The sequence below is a fragment of the Pan paniscus genome, chromosome 1 (assembly GCF_029289425.2).
Source record: "Pan paniscus chromosome 1, NHGRI_mPanPan1-v2.0_pri, whole genome shotgun sequence".
Lineage (NCBI taxonomy): Eukaryota > Metazoa > Chordata > Mammalia > Primates > Hominidae > Pan > Pan paniscus.
This window is the reverse complement of record NC_073249.2, coordinates 145,305,401-145,324,253: the sequence shown is the minus strand read 5'-3', so window position 1 is coordinate 145,324,253 and position 18,853 is coordinate 145,305,401. Positions and strand designations below refer to the sequence as shown.

Below are 18,853 nucleotides of genomic sequence, written 5' to 3'. Positions count from 1 at the left end.
TGTACTCATGTATTCTAATCATTGAGGACAGAGAACCATATAGTATCTGTTGCTTTAAAGTGCACACTATACTCCGAAAGATAATACTTATCCCCATAGGATGCCATCTCTAAGCTGGTGCTGTAACTGGGCTAGCATATGGTAGGACCAGTGAACTCCACGAGCATGTGCCCATTGCCATACCTCCTTTTCTATAAAGTGAGTTCCTTGGTCCAATTAACATGATTTTATCCATATGGTCCACAAAGATGATGCCCTGTAGAATGTCTATACAGTCCCAATCCCTACAGACTGTATTTGGACCAAGCTGGAGAACTCACATAACTCTGGGACAAGATCATGACTCTTGTTATTAATCAATATGAATGCAAGCTGCTTCTGATCCCCCCTCCCTAATGGGTATTAAAAATAACACATTTGCCAGAACAATAACCACATATCTTGTATCTGGTTAACTTGCCCTAGTATATATATCACATGCAGCATAACAGCTGTGATTGAAACTACAACTTTGTTCAGTTGGCAGTACTCTGCTCAGAACTCCATGATCCATCTAATTTGTGTATGGTCTAGATTGCTCAGCTATGTGCAGATAGAGGACCTTCACCTATGTATCCTTTAAATCTTCGAGATTATCTATTTTGAGAGTAGTATTTATTTATTTATTGCACTAATCTGTGCAATTTTCCTCAGGATGTGGTAACTGGTTTTGATTTACTAACTTGACCATAGAGGATAGTTTTAAAGACTTCCACTTTGATAGTACAATAGTTGGTCAAGAAAACAATGGGAGAATTCATCAACCTCTAACTGGCTCATGCCAATTATACATTCAAGGACTAGAAAAATGATCATTAAATGAGTGTGTAAACCCAGTAGAACCACTGTGAAATAAGTCTAGATCAGAACTCCATTTATTTCCTGACACTTACATGACCATACTCTAACAAGTGGCCCATGGTGGTGCTGTCAGCATCAACTCATATCTTATATCCACCAATCCTAAAAAGATCTGAGCATTCCCTTTGTTCCAGTGTGCAGTTTTCTGAGTAAATACTCTTGGTCCTTTTGGGGAAGAACTGAAGAGTCACACACTTACTATAATGTTGCAGTTCCTGTCTCATGGAGACCCAGCATCTCCTTCAGTCAATAGTTTCTGGGTAAGAGAACTCACTCAGGTATGAAGACAAGGCAAGAAATTATGACTTTCCATTGAGACATCCGATCTCAGCCTTTTGCTCCTTATTTTCTATCTCTTTTGATTATGTGTATGAACCAATACCCTTGTTGGTGACCCATCTATCTTGCCCTTTCACATAGTAAACATTTCCATGGATAGCTTAGGACAGTTCCCACCGCTGCCCACACAGCAGCCATGTCAACCCAGTTTCCCATTGTGGTGACTGCACTCACTTTGCTTCTGACAATTAAGTGCTTTCCTGTGGCCCCTGTTAATCAGGAATCCTACCATCCCCCTTGCTACAATGGACCCCAGTCTTTTAATCACATGTCCTTCTATCCCTGGTTTAAGAAGGACTATGCTTCTCCACAATGTTGGAATCTCTCTGATCAGCAAATTCTTCATCATGTTAATAAACAGCATGTCCTCCAAGCTCTCCTAAGGAACATAGATATGGATATTTCAGTCTTCCATAATGAACCCATTTTTGCATGCTCAGTTTTTTTATTGGTTTATTTCTTTCTCCACAATCTATTACTATAGTGCCAGGATCTCTACTTCATTTCATGTGACCCATTACTTTTTCCAAGCTACCGAGAGCTATCCCAGTCTTACATTAGACCTATCACATAAGACTTTGCTAGGTATTAAATCCTGTGTTACAACAGAACAACCCCATATGAGAAAACTGTCCATTACATAGCTTTATATTCTGCCAGGACCCTCAGGATCCACTCCCAGGCCTACTCTTTGAGCATACATGCAGTCAAGTCCTAGATATCACGTGGAGTGTGTAACTCATTTCCTTCCTTAGCAGGCCATCAATTCCCTAGCTGGGTCATGCTGAAATGTGGCCCAAATTATCAGTCTGACTTCCATGAGGGAAAGTACAGGCAGATCTGAGGATTGTCTTATAAGGCATCTGCCTCATTTGAGAACTTGGCATAGTCTTCATGAAAGAAGCTTTCTCTTCCAACAAGAGAAGAGGGGGCTTACTAGCCATTTCTGTGAGCCACACATGTTCAGGGGACAATGTAGTTGTAAGGTGCTCATCTACTCAGATATCCCTATCCCAAACTTCAGGGTACTACTCCTTTTTTTCAGAGTCCTAAATTTTGCACAGGAAGCTTGCTTAGGCTGAGAATTTAGCCTCCTTTAAAGTTCTTCCACTTCTGCAAATGAGCCATGAGCCTGATCTCCAAATCTGTCTGCTTTCTAGCTACAAGAGAAGAATGTCTCTTTAAATGATGCTAATGAGGTTTTCTGACTATCACGTTTTGCTTTAAATGCCAAATAATAGAACTGAGTCTGTGTATTAAGCAGACTCTAAGATGGCTCCCAGTAAGCCTTGCCTTGCAGTGTTCATGACATTGGGTAATCCACTCCCTTAAATATGGGCTGGCTTTGTGACTTATGTTTAACCAGCAGAATATGACAAAAGTGACGGGACATCACTTCCATTATTAAGCTACATAAGATTGTCACTTCCTTCTTGCTACCAGAATCCCTCTCTTGCTGGCTTTGATCAATTAATCTGCCCTATTGGAGTGCCCCATGTGGCAAGAACCTGAGGATGGCCTTCAGCGAATAGTTCACAAGGAGCTGAATCCTGTCAACAATCACATAAGCTTGAAAGTGGATACTTCCCCAGTTGAGCCTTCTGGTGACACCCTAGCCTTAGATGGTACCCAGATAGCAGCCTTGTAAAATACTCTAAAGCAGAGGACTTAACTAAGACATCCCTGGACTCCTGACCCATAAGAATATGGAGATAATAAGTGTGTGTTGTTTTAAGCTGCCTAACTTGTAATAATCTGTGACAAAGCAATAGATATCTAATACAGCCTGTTATTTTATCTCTTCAATGCATCAGTGATATTTAGCAACAATTAGCCATATCTTTAGAGTTGCAATTTCCCCATACCTCTCAAAGCCAGAGACATTGCATCAGCTACTACATCCTCTTCTACCTATATCTCAACCCAGTTTGCTATCATGGGTGAAAATTTTAGCCAGAGGTAGGCAAATGTTTTCTGGAAAGAACCAGATGGTAAATGTTTTAGGCTTTGAGATCATATGGTCTCTGTCTCAAAAACTCAATTCTGTCTAAAAATTGTTAAATGAATGTGTTCCGATAAAATGTTATTTACAAAAAGAAGTGAGTTCGGTTTGGCCTACAGCCATAGTTTGCTGACCCCTGATCTTATCTTAACAATCTCCCTGCTATATGATGCCAGGGACTAACAATAATGCATCTACCACCAGTGATAAGAGCCTTATTGCCATCCACCTCCTGAATCTCAGCTTAGTCTCTGCTTCTTAGGACCCTTCCAGTGTCATTCAACTTGACTTGGGATCTCTAAAAGCAGAAACTAAGAGAAGGATTCTTATAAAACTAATTTATTGAGGGAGTGCTTTCGGAGAAGGGGAAGGAAGGAGAGGGCAATGGAAGAAAGCTAAGCAAGAAGTATGTTCAGCTGAAAACTGTGAGAGCTTGGTCCTACAGGAAGCTCTGGAGCACCAGAGGTCAATTCGCCCTTATAGTATGTGTGTAGGTGTGGGGAAGGGGGTGTAGGGGTGGGGAAGTGGGTGCAGGCAGGGAAGGAAGAGCTTTCATATTCCTTATATCAGTAAAGTATTGGCTGTTGGCTGCCTGGGCGGGGGAATGGCCCAAGTAAAGCAATTTCCCTTCTCAGGGAAGGGAAGTAGCTGGGTATGGGTACTTTCCTATGCCTTCTTTGGGACAACCCATTTATCCCAATTACATTTCTGTTTATGACCTAGAAGCATTTTCATTAATTTCTAAGGAATAGAACTAGGATGGTCAAAATACAAAGAATATTAATAATGCCAAAAAGGATGCAAAATAATTCCTGTTCATTATGGTTTTGTATTTGATAGGTGTTATCACTTTTCTTAGCCCATTCGTCAAAACCAGAACTAACATAGTCAAAGTGAACAGAATGGAATGACAGTTTGGGGAGCAATTACAAGAAACGTGTGCAGTAGCAGGATAGAACACAAATAGCTCAAAGTTCTCCTATCACCTGGCGCTCACTATTAAATAGTGTAATAACAATCACCCTAGAGACGAGCTGCTTCAGTTTCTATCCCACGCTATCCCTTACTGGAGCTGTAAACTTGGGTAAGATATTTAAATTTCTGTGCCTACTCAGTTTCCTAATCTGTAAATTGGGGTTAATGCTAGTATCTACCTCATGAGATCACTGTGGGCAAAAATGAACTAATATGTGAAGTATTTACAATAGTATTTAGTGCATAGTGTACACTGAGCGTTGGCTTGATTATTGCTGATGTTCCATTATTTGTGATCACTCACTTATCTACTATCTTATTTAAATGTAGCTTTTTCAGCATACCTTAATTTGGGTTTTGGGCTCTATTACCTCTTATTCCTATGCTTTGAAATATTTGAAAATATAGTTAGAATAGGCTCCTGTCAGCAAAAATTCAAGTCTCTTTCCTAGACCCCAAGGAAAATTCTGCAAAAAGCCATATTCTTGAGTTCCTTCTGTAGACAAACAGTTAAAAGTGTACCTATGCTTCTAAGCAGAAACCATTAAAAAAGAGTATCTCTATCCACATCTGAGATGATTATCCTTTAGTAATGAATCTAAAGAGGCTCCAATTTTTTGTAAGGTAAAATGATGCCTAAATTTTGCGAAGTTTGTTGGCATGGCTGACCACAAGCAAGAAGCTTCGGAGACTTCAAAAATAGAGGCTTCTATATATTTCTACACATGGATAGACAACTATGTATGTATGTAGAAACACATAAAGAATATTGTTTATTATATGTTTATATACACTGTCTCAGGAGAGTATAAGCTTCCAATTTTTAGATTTATAAATATACTTTTGAATCTATAATAATGCAGAGTACAAGATTTTGTATGTTGGAGACAGATGAAATATATCTGATCCCCATCATCTGCCTGGCACTTCTACTTCTCTTCATCTTTATAAATCACTGCTCAATAAACAAGAAAATAGGAATCAAGCAACCATGGAGATTTGGAAGAAAGATCACAATTATTTGACGAGTGAAACATCTGGAAAGGGATCATGGCCTCATTATCTTTCAAAAATAGTTAATGAAACTCTTCTTTTAGTTCACTGAAGAATTCAAAGTGGAAATGCTTCATCAAACATTAACTAAGAAAATGCATGCCAATGCTATGGATAAGTCAAGTTGTCATTCTGCTCCATAAATATTTATCCTGCAGATGGTTTTTGAAACTACCAGTTTCCTTATTATAAGGAAAAGTTAAGTTAGTATATTTATTTTAGATTATATTACAGAACTTTTCAACAGTTGGGATTTTTAAAAACATTTATTCCATTCCTTTTCCTATTTAAAATCAGTGGCTTGAATTGAACAAATCACAACGTAGTTAGAATTCTCACACTTATCAGGTGAAAGATTGGTCTCACCTATTACGTGTCTTCTTGACAATGTAAAAATCCATTTAAAAAATTAGAAATCTTTTGAAATCCTACCTTTCAGAAAGAAAATATTTAAAACTTGGTAAGCCATTGGACAGCAAACAGCTTTTGAAAAACAATTACATTGAAAAAGTAAATCATTTTCAATCCAAATGTGATTGTGCCTTTCTGGTTTTAAAATGTATTCTTTTATAAGAATATAATAGAATAAGTCACAACTGGTGTAAGGTGAAGCAGCAAACACATTTAATATAAACACACTGCATTGTGTCTATTTGCTTTAATCACCAAACACTTATTGAGCACTGACTAGATGTCAGGAACTGACAGGTGCTAAGAAGGCAAAAATGAAATGGTGGTTACTGCCTTCAGGGAACTCCTAGTCTAATGGAGGTGACAGACACCTCTACAGCTATCTATAATAGAGTGTGACATGTGCTATGCTAGCAGCACCAGCTAAGTATTATAGGAGCGAAGGGGCGGGGGATGGGAAGTAACCTCCTGAATCCAGTTTAAAATTGAGAAATGCAATACTTTTTATGAACCAAGGATCCCAAAGAAAGTCAGTCAATATATAAATGAAGATAAACAAAAGCCTTTGAGGGAACAAATTTAGAGGACAATTCTTAACTGTACCTTCCCAGTAAACATGGGAGTAATAACATTTAGAGAATTGAAAGATTGTGAACAATGTGCCTATTTTTACATCTGAAGAGTATTTTTGCAGGACATAAGTTGTGACTGTAATGACAGACTTCTGTGCAGTGGCATTCCTATAACTGCTATGAATGTACTCAACTTCATTAAAATCATTAACAATTACCAAAGATCGTTATTTCAACATGGCAGTCAACCACATGCTAAAACTAAATTTGCCCCTAAGTATATTCAGTACTGGGGCAAATGTGGTCAAAACTGATTAACATTTAAGAAAATTACAATGTCACAAAAACTGAAGTGCCAAGTTCTTCATTCCGTTAATAAAACTTACTTAGTTTGGCAAGATATAAATAATTACATGAGCCTGCAATATGAATGTATTGCCTTAGCATTTGCTTAGCTCTTTGGGCTATTAAATAATAGTTCTATATCTGAGTGTCTTAGTCCATTTGGGCTGCTATAACAGAATGCTATCGACTAGGTGGCTTATAAGCAACAGAAATTTATATCTAACAGTTCTGGAAGCTGAGAAGTCCAAGAGCAAGGCGCCAGCAGATTCAGCATCTGTTGAGGGCTGCTTCCTGGTTCATAGGCAGCTGTCTTCTCCTTGTCCTCACAGGGCAGAAGGGGTGAGGGAGCTCTCTGCGGCCTCTTTTATAAGAGCACTGTTCCCATTCATGAGGCCTCTACCCTCATGACCTAGTCACCTACTGAAAGTCCCACCTTCTAATGCCATCACAGTGGGAACTAGGATCTTTTTTTTTTTTAACAACTGGTAATCAATTTATTAAAATAGTTGACTTAAGCATCCGCAATGGTGACTTCCACTTTAACTCCTGGCTCAATACTGAAGTCATCTGCTTAACAATCTCAAAAGGACTGTGCAAGTCAATGAGTCGCTTGTGGATTCTCATCCCGAAATGATCCCATGTCTTAGAAGCTTCACCACAAGGATTTTTTCTTGTAGTGATTCTCAAACTCTTGGTAGGCATTCGAACTGGTCCTTTCACTTTGAGATTCTTTTCCTTTCCTCCTCTGATCAAGTCAGCTCACACCTTCTCCAGAGATTTTACATTGCAGCTCGTTAGAGTGATTCGAATTCAGTGAATTGTCACCTCCGGCTCCAAGGGTGTTTTTCCTGTATCCTTAAAAGCCATGGCTGCTGCGCGGCTCCCTGACCGACTTGTTCCTTGGCAAGAGCGAACAGCGATGAGTCAGGAGAAGGAGCGGGCGGATCAGAGCTCGGCACCACCTACGACCGTGTCTTCCTCAAAGAGGGAAACTAGGATCTTAATTTATGAATTTTTATTTCCAGAATCCCTAGATTTTACTTTTTTTTTGGACAGGTTTCTGAGTGAGGTGATTAAAATGTATCAAGCAACAGAAACTTTTGGCACAACAAATTTTTTTTCCTGAAAAATTCCCCACACATTTGCTTTTGAGAGGTAACACACAGGATTAAGTAGTCTCTAGCTTTCTGCCTTAATATTTGTCTTGGCTTTTGGGTGATGAGTGGACACTGCTATGTACAACTGCTGCTTCTTGAACTCTTCCGTCTGCCTGTCCCCCATCTGTCTGTCTTTGGTTAGTAAGACGGTTTTGCCTTTTCTTTTTGAATATTTGAATAACATGATTAAATTTTTAAAAATTCTACAAAATAAGGATTTAAGCACAGTCCCTGCCCTGTGAATTTATAAGATAATGAAAAGGCACCTTCCAAACAAAGAAAAGATGGAAAGATATTCTTCCTGAGAAAAGTATGTAACAATAGGGAAAAGCCAGTCGTCTCTTCTCTAATCCTTTGCCTTTGACATCTGTCATTTGGGGGAGAGGGTTATGTGGGTGTTGGGTGGTGTTACAGTAGCAGTTAAAAAGTTCTCTTCATCCTGTGATACTGATTCTCTACCCTTTGTCAGTGACTTCCTATCTTACATATTACTTTCAGATATTTTCTCTCTTTAGCTTACCACCAATGAATTATATTTGCTACAAATATAATTCTTTCTACAAAAGCAGAAAGTGCATATGAAAAAATAAAGAAAAAAATTATATTTGCTAATATTTTACATGTTTGAATTAAAGTTTAAAAAACACAATAGCAACAGCAGTAATGATAAAAACGTGAATTTATTTAGTGTTTCACAATTTTCAAAGCATGTGTACGTATATTATCTCATTTGATCCTCATAATAACCATATGGATAGGTAGAACAGGCATTATTGTTTTCATTTTACACATGAGAAAATTAAATACCTTAACTGAGTTACCCCAGAAATGTAAGACAAAGATTCAAATGCAAATCCCATTGTTCCTCAACTTACAATGGGGTTACATCCGGATAAACCCATCTTAAGCTGAAAATATTATAAGTCAGAAATGCATTTCATACCCCCAATAAACCCATCAAAAGGTTGTAAAATCTTAAGTCAAACCACTGTAAGTCAGTGATTGTTTGTATTTTACTTGAGCTGATCCCCAGAAACATTGATAGGGAGTGTGGAATGAGTCAGAAGGGAAGGAAACCAATAGAAGATGTGTTTTCAAGGTGGTTTCCAATTTGGCAGTTCAGTCGTGCTGGGGAGCTATGAAAGCTGGTACACAGTGCTGCCCAGTGTTAGCTCAATTAAGGGGTAAAGAAGCTGGAATATTTATCTACCAACTCTCCACCTATCTTTGGTTGAAGTCTGCCTCCAGAGGTAACAACTGTAGTGTACTTCTGGTTTGCATTTTTTGGTAAACTGAGCATATTCTCAGAGCCAGAAAAAAGTCCTCACTCCCAGAGTCACAGATGTTCAGAGTAAGCAGCTTTCAATGTGCAGAGGTGAATGATGGGTGGGGTAGAATGGTCTCGGTTAGCCAAACTCAACAAGGTTAAGCAGTTTATCCAACCAGAGTTACACAGCTAATATTGGCAAGACCATGAAGGGACTTAGGCCTTTGGCTGTTTGGTAGATTCCTGGATAGAGTAAAATAGATGTCATTTCTTGTTCTCAAACTGTAGGTTAGGAAAGAGAGTAGATAAGAGAGAATATATTAAGCGTGAAAAAAATATTGTTTCTAAAGTTCTTACAATAATTGAAATTTGTTCACCCTGTACATAAAATAAAATTATTCAAAACCTGAAGATTTTATAGAATGCAAAGAAATATCAATATATGGACCTTTACATAGCAAACATGCTAATACTCTGCCAATATACATTGCCAAGGTTTTCAGTCCAATTGGTGGTATTTTGCTACGGACACTGGAATAAATTTTTGTATTTACAAGTGCCATAACATGTTTAAAGGACATGTATATTGCAGAAAATTATGACACACAAGTGGTCAGGGAAACATTATGTGGAAAAGTCCCAGCTGATGTGTATGTTATCACTAAACAGCCTCTTCACATCGGCACTCACGCCTCAGTTTCACAGTTGTGAAATATTTGCATACAGATGTGAAGGTATTCTTGTGGCTTACTCAATAAACCAGAATGGGGCTTTATGCACCCCTGAGTTTTCAATTAATGTTGTTGACAGAATGAATGGCTATTTATGCCATGAGCCTTTCATGTTCATTCATGGTACACAATACCTAAGTCTTAAAGATCTCATCTAAATGCCTCCCCTCTTGGGAGGGTGCTTATGGATTCCATTGTATATATAGGGTAGCATAAGGTTCAATGATTCTATCTAATCAGCAGAGTGGACCTTACATTTTAGCAAAGGCCACTGAAGCCTTTGTTCTGCAACAGGGCATTATCCTACAACTTCTTACAATAAGTTGAATGTCTGTTTGTCCAAAGATCTTAGGCAACCAATGCCTGAACTTCACTTTCCCAAGTATGCCTTTCTGTCCTCACCACACCCCAACACTCATATTTTTGGGAAAAGGATACCTACACAGGAAAATCATTTTTCTATGTGTAGTGAACCCTTAGTACACTCATCCATTTGACTGTGGTGAATAAGGGCCTGGAACATGGTTGGAGCCCAATAGATGTTTGCTGAATTTAATCCAACAAGAAAGAAACAGCACTACCAGCCCTGGCCCCTGTGTACTCTAAGATATCAGTAACATGGTACAGTTCCTGGAGGTAGAAGGTAAAAGTGAGTGCCTCCTTTACCCCACCTATTCAACAGTCTCCTCAAGCAAAAGGAGTGTGTAAATGTTGTCTGAGAAAGATTTTCATGGTAGATGAATGAAATTCCAACTTTCTTCTTGGGTGAAAAATAATTCCAGTGATAATGGAATTAGAATTTCATTGGGTTTAATCATTATTAGTTAAAATCAACATAATAATTCATCTTTCCATACAGTTTAATTTTTTTAAAAAAATTCATCATCATCTATTGTTAACCGCACATTGGTCCTATGAAGCAGCTAAGGATTGCTGTCTCCATTTTTCAGATGAGAAAACCGAGGCTCATTAAGCTTAAGTGATGTCCATTTAGGTGACATCAGAGACAGGGATACAAATGCAGGCTTATCAGATGTAATCTAAAATAACATATTTTAAAAGTTCCAACTATGTTTCCCAAGTTTTGAGACTCCATATGAAAAATACAGGCATGTTTGTTTACTTCTGCAAAGCAAATTAAATGTGTAGCCCATGCATTATTGATGTCTATTATTTTCGTTCCTAAGAAGTATGTGTATCAAATTGCCTTTACAAGAGAAACTCTATTAAAACAACTTGTATTTGCATGCCTTTTTAGTTTACACTTGAGCGTTTATTTTTCTGCTAACTTAAAGACAGTAATATGTGATGCTATTTTCAAAATCAGACACGCTGGTGACTCTTCCAGAGCATAGATCAGTGTTTGTACTTAAGATGTCCAGCCTGGAATAGGACTGTACCATTAAAGGCGCACGTGCAAATAAGTAAAGACTGCCAGACCAAATGGATGCCAAAGCCTTGAATTGTAAACTAACCCCGGAGGAACTTTTAGAGTTGTTAGAACATTTGCCCATTATTTCTAGAAGAATCTCAGTGGCTCTAATCCATCTCAAACTTCTTCTCAGTATAGCTCATTTCCTCTTGAAATTTTTCTTCTCTTCTATGGCCAGCATAGACAAGAAGGGGCAGACAGGCCTAGAGTAGACCCCAGGCCTCTTAGACCTAACTTAGGGCAAACGCAGAGAGATGCCCCAGGCAAATATGCACAGGGCTCTCAAGAACACCAGCAGCAGGGCAAATTGCTGCCTGATTTGCAGTTCTGCACTCTATCAGAATTTTATATCTGGAAGATAATAATTTAGAGACTAATACAACATGCCCATTGAATAGATTAGGAAATGTGTTTCTCAGAATTTGAATGACTTGCCCTAGTTCAGTGGTAGAATGAGAGATAAAACATGCCACTCAGAGTGGAATAAAATATATTTGTTTGTTTAAAAGCATGACATTAATCAAGACAGACTAGTGGTGTAGCTGGAGGACCACACTTTAGATCACAAGATTTCTAAGTAAACTTTGATTTACTTAAAAACCTGGAGATAGAATATCAGTTTGGCTACCTTGCCTAAATAATGAAGTTAATATTTATTTCTGGAAAGGCTTGGATCTATCATCTAAAGTCTTAAATCATATTCATTCAATGCCATGTTTAAGCAGTACAGTAATGAAAAGGAACAGTCAGTCTGAAAGAGAGAGCTGCTGATCGACACTCAAGTAATGAGTGTGCTTCCATCCAGTGCACAGGTGATCATTGGTGAGAGGAGGGCATGACTAGCAACTGCGTTTTCCTTGGCACAGTGCAGAGCTGAGCAGGATGATTTATAAACCTCAACACATTGAAGACCAAAAAAAAATAAATCATTAAGTAGCATGCCTCATGATTCAACTTGCTTTTCTTTCCCCCTAACACAGGTAATAAATTGTGTGGGCTTTAATAATTTATAGGAGATGTTGTTATAATGTGAGAATATTAACTTTGGTGAGTCTTTTAATTTGCTTGTGATGTCAATAGTGTGCTGAAGTGTTTCTTCTACAGGACAGCAACACCACTAATGCACAATTGTATGCTGACTCTTCAGTCAGAGGCTCCTGGGGACCAGAAGAGACAGTTCACTTTAGCACTGATCTTATCAATTTGGTGTATGTCCCTGAGGAATTACATGCCACAGAGAGAATTAAAAGGAACAGTTTGAAAGCACTTAGAATCATATTAGCACATTCACATACAACCCCTCTTCCCCATGTCCTTGTGGAAAGATAGCCTGACTCAAGCAATTTTGTTTCTGCCCAGGATTACGCCTCAGAAAAAGAGAGAGAGAGAGAAGAAGAAATCTTAACTAACAAAAAACAGCACAAGGAAAGCCCCCAAAATATTCCAGATTCATCTGAGAATGTGGCCAATTTCTTCCCAGTTAATAATGTCCTCCACAGATTTTCCCTCAGATGTTTTCTCGTCATTTCACAAATGTGACAGTAGTGACCCTCTCACATTTCAGACATAATTCCTCTCTGCCCCACCTATGTTTTCAATCAGGAAGGAAAGGGTTTTTAACAGTTTAGTGAACATCAGAGCCAGAAAAGTATATATAGGGAGAAGAAAGAGGCAGAATGAAAGAAAAAGGAAGGCAGAACAGTTCAAGAGATGATGTTATGGAAAAGAAAGCTTCTGCAATAGGGCTGAGTGTGGAAGAGCCTGAGAGCATCAGCCAGGCACCATTCCGAATTTTAATTGCAATCTACAAGCTGCAAACACAAATGAAGACCTGCCCCTTCCTGAGTTTCAAGCAAACCTCTCTCCATATATAGATTCTGCTACTTCAACAACAACAAAAAAATTAAAACACATGAAGCAGTTAATTGGAGATATTAAAATGAAGTGACCAGTGGCCAGGCACAGTGGCTCACACCTATAATCCCAGCACTTTGGGAGGCTGAGGTGGGTGGATCACTTGAGGTCAGGAGTTTGAGACCAGCCTGGCCCACATGATGAAACCCTGTCTCTATTAAAAATACAACTATTGGCGGGGTACAGTGGCTCACGCCTGTAATCCCAGCCCTTTGGGAGGCTGAGGCAGGTAGATCACGAGGTCAGGAGTTCAAGACCAACCTGACCAAGATGGTGAAACCCCGTCTCCACTAAAAATACAAAAAATAGCCCGGCGTGGTGGTGGGTGCCTGGAATTCCCGCTACTTGGGAGGCTGAGACAGAGAATTGCTTGAACCCGGGAAGCAGAGGTTGCAGTGAGCCGAGATAGAGCCACTGCACTCCATCCTGGGCAACAGAGCAAGACTCAGTCTCAAAAAAACAAAAAATACAAAAATTAGGCGGGACACAGTGGCTCATGCCTGTAATCCCAGCACTTTGGTAGGCCAAGGTGGGCGGATCACATGAGGTCAGGAGTTCAAGACCAGCCTGGCCAACATGGCAAAACCCTATCCCTACTAAGAATACAAAACTAGCCAGACGTGATGGCATGCACCTGTAATCCCAGCTACTCGGGGGGCTGAGGCTTGAGAATTGCTTGAACCCAGGCGACAGAGGTTGCAGTGAGCCGAGATCACACCACTGCACTCCAGCCTGGGCAACAGAGCGAGACTCTGTCTCAAAAAAAAAAAAAAAATGTCCAATACATGCAGAAACTAGCAGCATGAGAGACTGCAGTAACCACTGGTGGTAAGGTGAGGAAGGCTGGTGTTAATACCTTAGCACGTGATGGTAGAAGGTCAATGACTGAGTGGAAAAAGCAACAGAGTCAAAGACTAGATCACTCTCTCTTCTCTCTCTCTTTTTTTCTCTCTCTCTCCCTCACACATCTCATATGTTCAACGGCTAGTCCTAATTCTTTGAATTTTCATTAAAACATTTTTTCTTTGGCCTAAAATATGTAGTTCCTCTCTCCAAATCTAACCTGAAATTCAGCTTTTCTCTCATAACCCAAACCCGAGAAATCTCAGTGGGCCATTTGTTCTTTAACCTCAGCACTTTATTGTATTTTCCTTATAGGTTCTAGTTCAAGATTTGGGTCTTTCTAAAGAAGTGTATATGTGTATGCATGTGTGTGTGTGTGTGTTTGAATGCATGTGTGTGTGATGATACGTGCACTACAACACATAATTACTTATCTTCCAGAAAATACAGATGCATAGCTATGTAGTAAATCTCTTTCATGACTAAATCAATCTGTATAAATCAGGTATGTATGTCATCGCCCAGGCTGACCTACAGGATGCCAGAAAGTTCTGACATACTGAGACAAATTTTAAAACTGCAAACTTTTACATTTTTTCTTATATTTCACAGTGCCATCCATTCAACTCCCAACATTCTGCATAATGCTCACATGGTAACTTGTGCTATCAGCAAGACTAGGAATACAGCTCAGGAAGAAAGGACAATTGTGGAAACTATTTTATAATTACCAACATGTGACTATTTGCACATCATCTTTTATGCCCAAAAAAAAGGAAGGAAAAGAAGCAAAGGCTCTGCCATTAAAGGCGAGTCCTGTTCGTTGTCTTTTCTTAAATTGTATGGCTTATTTATTAGGGTCTAAATAAAGTTAGTAACTTGCCTAGGGGTATGGTTCTTGAACTTTGTTTAACAAATGAATCAAATGAATCTGTTTTCACTAGTCAATCTTTTCACTAGATCATAAGAGCCCAATATCCTTTTCTTTTTCTTTTTTGAGCCAGAGTCTTGCTCTGTCCTTTAGGCTGGAATGCAGTGGCATGATCTCAGCTCACTGCAACCTCTGCCTCCCAGGTTCAAGCAATTATCCTGCCTCAGACTCCTGAATAGCTGGGATTACAGGCGCATGCCACCACACCCGGTTAATTTTTTTTAATTTTGGTAGAGACGAGGTTTCACCATGTTGGCCAGGCTGGTTTCGAACGCCTGAACTCAAGTGATCTGCCCACTTTGGCCTCCCAAAGTGCTGGGATTACAGGCGTGAGCCACTGTGCCTGGCCTATAAGAACCCAACATCTTAAACAGAATATAGATGAGCTACTTTGGTTGAAGTAGTGAGAGGAGGCCTGGAGCTCCTCATCCTCGTTTCCCCATGCGGGGCATTGTGTGGACTCCTGCAGTCCAGTGAGCTACAGCTTGAAAACCTCCCAGATTAGAGCGTAGCACAAAGGGAAGTGCAAGTTGCCTTCACAAGATTCAAGTAAATATAAGACCAAATCAAATTATCAGAGAAACAGACACAAGTGCCAACTGCAAGCTACTGTCTTACATTGTTGAGATTTTATAAGTACTAAGGACTGAGATGCTTTCAAACCTTACAAGTGAAAGATTTCCTGGGATACAAGACTTTCAGTGCTAAAATCTAGACAGTCATGGGCAAATCAAGAGAGCTGGCCACTCTACCAAGGGTATCCTTTTTGAGAGTCCAGGTACCATGTCACATCTTGTCTTGCAGTGCTCAGAGAGTAGCAGCAGCATCTTCTCATCAAGAACACAGCACATTAGGATTCAGCTGAGCCTTGTGTGTTTGGCACTGGAGAGCTCTAGTTTCTCAGAGAGGGGAAAGAGAAGAGAGATAACGAAAAAGTACCCCTGTTCTAAACCACAACACAGAGAGCAGGTATACAAATGCATACCCACACACTTTGAGAAAGATATTATGTTTATTCATTTTTACCACCATTGGTTCTTCTTTAGATGTCAAAGCACTTACACATAGTCTCTTTTCAGCTTCCAAGACTGGAAACTTTACAGATGAAATAATGGCTCAGGTCTTTTCTCTCAGATTCACTGTCCAGAGTACTACCAACCACATAAGCTGAGGATATGATTTAGGGTCACAGATGAGGGCAGCATAGGAGCAGCAATTCCCTCAGATGCTATAACACCTGCCATCCAAGGTCAACATAAAGAGCCCTTCCCCCAGTCTGCAAATTCCTTTGAATCAGCCCTGCCCCTGGAGATTCAGCCCTGCTTAATTACAAGGCTGAATTCTAAATGTGCTTGGTGTTTGTCAAGTCAAGAGAGAGAAAACTACTCTGTTTGTGATTTATGTGTGGCCAATGACAAACTGTATTATTCAAGAGAGAAGAGCAGATGGCCCCCAAACAAGACAGTTATGGCCCACAATTATAATAGTTATAGTACCCAGTGGATCTCCAGGATACCAAGAGAGCAAGAAATCTAACAGTCATACCAAAGACACTTAAAGGAAAAGGAGTTTAAACTAAGCCCCCACATAATAATATAAGTTGAGACCCTTCTTCATCACATTGAAAAGGTTTATTTCTTCATGGTAGAAGATAGCATGAGTGCGTACCTCAAGTAGACCACTGCCCCAGGCAGGACTTGGAATTTCTCTGATGATGCCATCAGCTACTTCCATGAGCATCCACTTTGTGAGCTAGGACCTTGCAGTGATTTAGTTTATCTTGGGAGAAACTTAACACATCAAAGGCTGATTTACATCAGTCATTTTTGTCCCTTATTTCCATTGCCAACAGTCTGGTTCTATTGTCTGTGACGATTAGATTTTGCAGTCTTGAAAATAGCCATGCAAATTACCAAAATGTTTTCCATTTGAGACCTTATACATATTTGAATTAAATCAACTCTAAGCTGTTAAATGGAATTAAATGAAACAGGCTGAATTTGATGACTAAAATTTTAAAACTTCTGCAAGAAGCTTTCCTTATCCCAACCTCTTTATTAATGGCCAATTGTAAATGACTTTTGCAAATGGAAACACCATTTGTCACTTTTTTTAACAAGTACTACACTGTACTGTCTTAACTCCCCCCATTCAATTTAAGCATCAAGATTTATAGCTTGTCGTGAGCTCCTCTATCTTTCTGTTCCTTCTTTGTACCTCTCCAAATGCTCAAGCAGCTTTTTTTAGAATGAAGTGATGATAATTTGTAGTGAACTCATACTAGCATTCTGAGACTTGACTTTCAAAAATTTGTATTCTTCCCTATTCCCTTGATTCTACTTGAAAGACTTACTTGCTACACAGCAACAAACTACACCCAAAATTCTAAACTCTTTCATTTCATTTGATCTTTCTGTAATGCATAGCCAAATTTTGGTCATTAGCAAATTGCTTCAGTATTTCTTTGTATAGTGGTGAATTTTATCAAGGATTACAGACACCTGAAACAACTTTTAAATAGGCCAATGCACATAGTAGACTACCAACAAATGACCCTACACAGATACACAGGTTCATGCACACGCACACACACACACACTCACACTACACTTTAGTTTATATCAACCAAGTATTTGCTTGTTTTTGCTTGGTTAAACTATTTATACCAGACACCCAAGAATTTGGCTGTGAACTCCATTTCTTCCCTTTCTGCCTGTGTCTTTATTTTTCTTTCCTTTTTTTCTCTTTTTCATCCCTGTCTCTCACACACATACACCCAAATATAGCAAAAGCACATGCAGATAAATTTCTCAAGAGGATCAACGTGTGTGTGTGTGTGTGTGCGCGCGCGCGCGCGTGTGTGTGTTTATGGCCTAGGCCTTTCATTTATTTGTTTATTCATTTGTGGCTTTCATATAAGTACTTGACCTCTGCAATCATGTGACCATAAAAGCACAAAGTCAACTGTTGTACATTTTGATGAATCAAGCATTTTAGACAATGAAATGCCTCTCGATTATTTAATGTTGACTCTAAAACCAAAAGCAACACTTTCATGAAGTGAATCATTTCTATGAACTTTCAGAACTCAAGATCTCTTCACCAACTTTATTTCTTAACTCTTTATTTTATAATTTTTGTAATTCTTAAGCTAAGGTTTTCTTTGAATCCTGGTTATAATACCCTGGACTCAATCCCAAGAGTATATCTTTCTATGAGTTACTATGACTGTTAGTATACGTATGGCATAGAATTAATGATTATGCTGATGTAAGTTTCCCTAAACGCAACACTGGGTATCAAACACACTCGAAGTTAAACCAAAACTATATTAACCAACTAACTTATTAAGCATCTATTTCCTGCCAGCAAATGCATTAGGCTCTGGGGACTTACCGGTGAATGAAATACGTGTAGTCTCTGCCATCATGGAATTTTTAATCTAGTGGTAAAAGAGCAATTAAATACACAGCCAAGTGTGATAAAGAAAGTTACAACAGAAATATCCAACCAGGCTTTTCTAACCTAGACAAGGCCAGTGATTCAGGAAAGGCTTGTCAAATTAAGTGTTATCTAAACTGCACGTGGAAGGATGAATGGCAATTAGTGAGGCCAAGATGACACCAAAAAGTTCCAATTTGAAAGGACAAAACATGAAATTCAGGAGGTAAGAAAGAACACCTTTCCTTTGTTTATTTTTAACTTTTGCCTCGTGTATTCGTATATCCCTTGTACTGTTGAAACATTTAGCTATGTAACTATATGCATTTTGGAATATTTATATTTTAGAAATCTCTCCCAAAATATAATTGCCTAACTTCCTGACATGACTTGACATTTAGTTAATTAAAGATAATAACAGAAAGAAAATAGGACCTCCCTTTGGTACTTACTGAGTTTAGAAAATTTAACTAATTCTGATGTTTTATTTGCAGTATTCTGGAAAGGTGATGGAGACAAAATCCATTAAATGTAGCTTTC

The 18,853-nt window shown here is 38.9% G+C and overlaps 1 protein-coding gene and 1 pseudogene across 27 annotated transcripts in view; one reads left to right on the top strand and one right to left on the bottom strand.

Moving 5' to 3' along the window:
* ADGRL2 (adhesion G protein-coupled receptor L2) overlaps positions 1-18,853 on the top strand; it is a 681,918-nt gene that overhangs the window by 277,949 nt on the left and 385,116 nt on the right. The gene's annotated exons all lie outside the window — the stretch shown is intronic.
* Positions 6,766-17,919, bottom strand: LOC106635006 (small ribosomal subunit protein uS10-like; annotated as a pseudogene).